The sequence below is a fragment of the Cornus florida genome, unplaced genomic scaffold (genome assembly GCF_030987335.1).
Source record: "Cornus florida cultivar Cherokee Brave unplaced genomic scaffold, ASM3098733v1 CherokeeBrave_3.0.0_Hap2_Chr06, whole genome shotgun sequence".
NCBI classification, from domain to species: Eukaryota; Viridiplantae; Streptophyta; class Magnoliopsida; order Cornales; family Cornaceae; genus Cornus; species Cornus florida.
The window spans coordinates 55,910,692-55,915,248 of record NW_026775576.1 but is presented as its reverse complement, the minus strand read 5'-3'; positions in this window follow the sequence as shown (position 1 = coordinate 55,915,248).

The window sequence follows — 4,557 nt, the reverse complement described above, 5'->3', positions numbered from 1 at the left end:
GTGAATTTGTGTTCAAAGGTGGTTTTCTTCTCTGGAATGGAGGATGTCTTAAGTAGAATTATATTTTGGTTGTTTTGTGTATTGTGTGTATTTACGTGTTTCATCTTTGATTGTTATGTGTTTCGGTTTTGTTATTACGTGTTTCATTTTTGTTAATTAGTCCGGATTGGGAGTATGGATTGGTTGGGGACACAAGTATGTGATCGACCAACTATTATTATGATGACATGGGTAATAACGCTATGTGCGCTAGGATTTGTGAACATGTGGTCATAGGATTGGGTGGAAATACAAACTCCTAGCCAATCTATTGGACCTGGATATGCATCGATATGGTATGCTACTTGGGATGGGATAGTTAAACTATCAACACGAGTCAAATAATCTAAAATGATTAGTTTGATATGCTATATGCTAGGTAGGGATTTTTTTTTACAACTCTATAATATTGGTGATTGTTAATGCTTTGGGAATTCCTTAGGATGTGGTAGGTAAAGATCACTGTAATGCCATTATGGTTCGGATGAAGGATTTCATGCTGGTAGGTACTTATTAGAATGACGCCGAGGGAGGATAGTGGACTGATGAAAACTTTATCAGTCTATTCGTGATCCAGACATTTTTTTTACGAGGGTGTCATTTGGAGGAGAGTTTTTAAACTGTATAAAATGTGAATTTTTTTTTTTAGAGTCGTAAGTCGCAACAAATCGCTGTTACTACGACACTGATGACTCTATGGAGGATGGGAGAAGTTCCATATTCCTTTGAGGCGAGACAATGAGTTAACTTGACACTTACCTATAATAAAGAAGTAGGGAGTGTTAAGGACAGGAAGGTGAGACCGAACACCTGTATAAGGAAGCGGTGCACGGGGTGTGTGCGAAAGTCATAGCAAGTTGACTTTCGATGAATGGAATTACTGGTTGATTTTATTATCGGTAAGGTTATCACTAACTGGTGATGCGTAGATACAGTTGCAAGGTTAGTTTTAATGACAGCTGGTGGTACCAAACCAGTTGGTACTTTCATTAACGGGAAGAAGGATATAAGGACTGAGATTCACATCTCTTAGTCTTTTATTCATCCCTGTTCAAAACAAAGTGCTTCATGGCAAGAAGCAGTTGTTTGGAGGATCGGCAAGCAGCGGGACGTGGTGATTTGGACACCATTTCTAATATGATCGAGATGGACCATTCGAGATTCCTAGATCCTTGTAGACAATTTGTATGTTCAGGAGGAAATGATAGAACCTGTTCACGGATTTGGATGAGGGGTTGCTAACTTTTACAAAGGGTCAGGATTTGGTTGGGATGTTGGCTGGTTTCTTTATTAAATCCGTTAAATTCTGGTTTATGTTGCGCTGGTGGGACATCAGTGCATATAGATAGAGGAGATTACAAGATGACTAAGATGCATCAACGTGGTGATTCACACTTTGCATTAAGTTCTGTCTGGTGGAAGGGAATCGGGAAGTGGACGCTCTCAACAACCGGTTGGATCTTCATATCTTTCGATTCGATGTTGAGATCGCAGTTGAAGTTTCAATTGTATAATAATGACACGGGCTGTTATCATGGATAATAAGGAAGTCAACTGCACCTATTGGGGTTGATCTTCATGGAGGTATTACTTTAAGCACCTAGAGCTTAAGGGGCTGACAGAGGTTCCTTAAAGGATACATCGGGGAGAAATACTCTCTTTTGTAATGGATAGTGTGTGGTTTGGCGGAAACAGTGGCTTGGATGTTCTCTGTCTAGGAAGCAAGGTGCGTTTTGAGGCAGGTCAGATTTGCTGTCTTAAATTGACTTTCATAGAGGTTATTTTCCGTTTAGGCGGTCGCCTATTGATTTGTGTGTTTAAAACGTTAGGATGCGATTAATAAAAGTTTTACACATTTATGCTAATGGAACTTGGAAGAATGTGGATCTGTACCCTGTTTAAACAATTTGGGTAAGGATAGGAAGTTGCTCAATACAATTTACGTGTTGCATAACTTTTATGTTTCCTTGATATAGAACTCATTAGTTTCCTTGGAGGATTTGGAATTCAGTGGCGCTCCTGCACAGCGGCAACGTCCACAATGGGATGGAAATGAATTTAAACATTGATAATTCAGAGTTTCATGAATTCCGAGGACGGAATTTCTTTTGTTAGGGGGGAAGAATGTAATACCCCTATTTTGCAAAAGGATAAAATTGGAATTTAAAGTTTATTTTTGTGCATTTTTAATTGATTTTGTGTCTATTTGCTTAATTAATTTTGTGACTATTTGTGTATGTGTTGAATTATTGTATTTCTATTTGATTTGATTGTTAATTGTGATTGGTTTAATTGTTAATTGTGATATTTAAATTAATTGAATTTTTTATTTTATTACTTGAATAATTGGACCTATTTGTAATTATTTGAATTATTTGCGTTAATTATATTATTATTTGTCTGAGTGGACTTATTGGTAATTATTGGAATTGGTTGCGTTAATTTCATTATTGGGTTTAAACTATTGTAATTAAGTTAAGTGAGTTTTTAGACGTCACCTAAGTGTAGCCGACATAGATTTTAAACGTAGGCTTTGTTAATGGGCCGACTAGGATTTAGATTAGGGCTCTGTTTTTAATCTTACAGGGAATAGGGTTCTAATTAAGTCTATATATATATAGAGCTGTATGTCACCTTAGGGTTTTAGCAAATACGGACCCTATTTACGTTCAGAGTTATTGAGAGAAAACAGAGAGGAACGGAGAGAGGTTGTGAGAAACAAATAGAGCAACTTTGGTGAGGGTTTGGCCGTGGCTTGAAAGACGGACGTAGGAGAGGGGAAGATGGAGCAATAGGTGATTGAACAGTCAATTGGATCGCCGGAAAAACTTAGAAGGACAGCAACAGAGTTTTGAATCCAAAACTATAAAGGCAATTTCTTTCCTTTCTCTCTCCTGTTGCCTGTGTTTTGTGCATCCTTAGACTGTCTCTAGGGTTTTAATTGATCATTAATTAAAGTTTACATGCTTGTTATATGTTAAATCAGATATCTTTATGCATGGAATTGTTCTGTTATAGTTCTTGTATATCTGTGTTCTAGTCTTCGTTAAAAACATGTTAAATCGGTAATTTTTTTAACCACTGTAATTGATTTAAACTGTTGTGAACAAGTCATGGGGATGATATTGGGTGTAAATTGGACTCTTAAACTCAGTATTAAAGATGAACCGATGGTTGGGATGGCCGGAGACGAAGCTGATAGTCGAGACGGAGCAACAGAGTAAAAAAAATGGATGGAGAAGGCTCTCGGAGAGGGAGAGCTGGCTCTGGGAAGCAAAGAGCCTACTCCCACTCTATTAGAGCCGGTTCCAGGCTGATTGGTGACTGCTCCCAAAGTTTTGCAGCAGGCTCTACCTCAAAATTTCTTCCTGATGTTGTTTTTGATGCACTTTTTTGAATTGTGCGAGGTTTAAACTGTTCTAAAAATTTTGGGACTTCGCAGAGGGATTAAAGGGTTTATTTTGGGTGTTATTAGGATCTTAGATTAATCATGGTTGGCCTCTGAGTCAGTGGGATGAACAGTATTAAATTGATAATCTTTCTATACTGTTAACGGATGAAAGACGGATTAATTGTTTAACTAAATTTTAGCAATTTAATGGGATTTAGGATGGTTATAAAATCTATTTTTAGATGTGTAATAGGGTCATGTATCGATTAGACCTTATCTGTGAATAGGTTGGATCTTAATTAAGGAACTATTAAATTCAGTTTCATTAATTAAATGGGGTTGTTATTTCAGTTGTTAAACTGTTTTGTATGTTTTAACAACTTTGGATTAGAGTTGTGGATTTTCTGAGTTATATTTTATCTTGTCTCAGATGTGTAAATTGACACTTTAATATTGTTGAGATTGTTATCTTCTAGACTGTAATAAGGGTTGATTGGACTTTAAGTTAGATGAACTAAAGTATCAATGACAGGGATGGTTTCTGGATTTTAACTTGATGAAACATTAAACTTTATCTCGTTAAGTACATGGATGGATTCTGGGTGTTTAGTTGAAGAATTGTTTAAATTCTGTATTTATCAACTATATGGATTATGTGGATTTATTTGATGTACTGCTTAAAATGTTGCATCATTTATGGATCATATGCATGGTATGTACCGGTATGGGACGGTGACATACGGAGGGACGGATTAGATCAAAACGCTAATTCCAACCCAATCATACATACGGAATGGATTAACTACAACAGTTAAATCCTACATGGTTTCATGTCCTGTCAACTAAAACAGTTGAAAGACATATTGGATGGTTTATATTTTCTGTTAATAGGAAGGATAGGGATTTAATTAAAACATTTAAATCCTAATTTTATGTCATGTCATGGCAACAAACAGTTGAGCGGTACTACATTGGTTTGGATGGGAATTTATATATATAAATTATGGTATCGCGATCTGAGCTTGAGTCTCATAGACGACGGTTAGGGAGCGTATATGCAGTAGGATGCTTAGCTAGCTATGTTGGTTGAGGTATACCCTGTTAGGCTTAGGTAGTCATGCCCACTC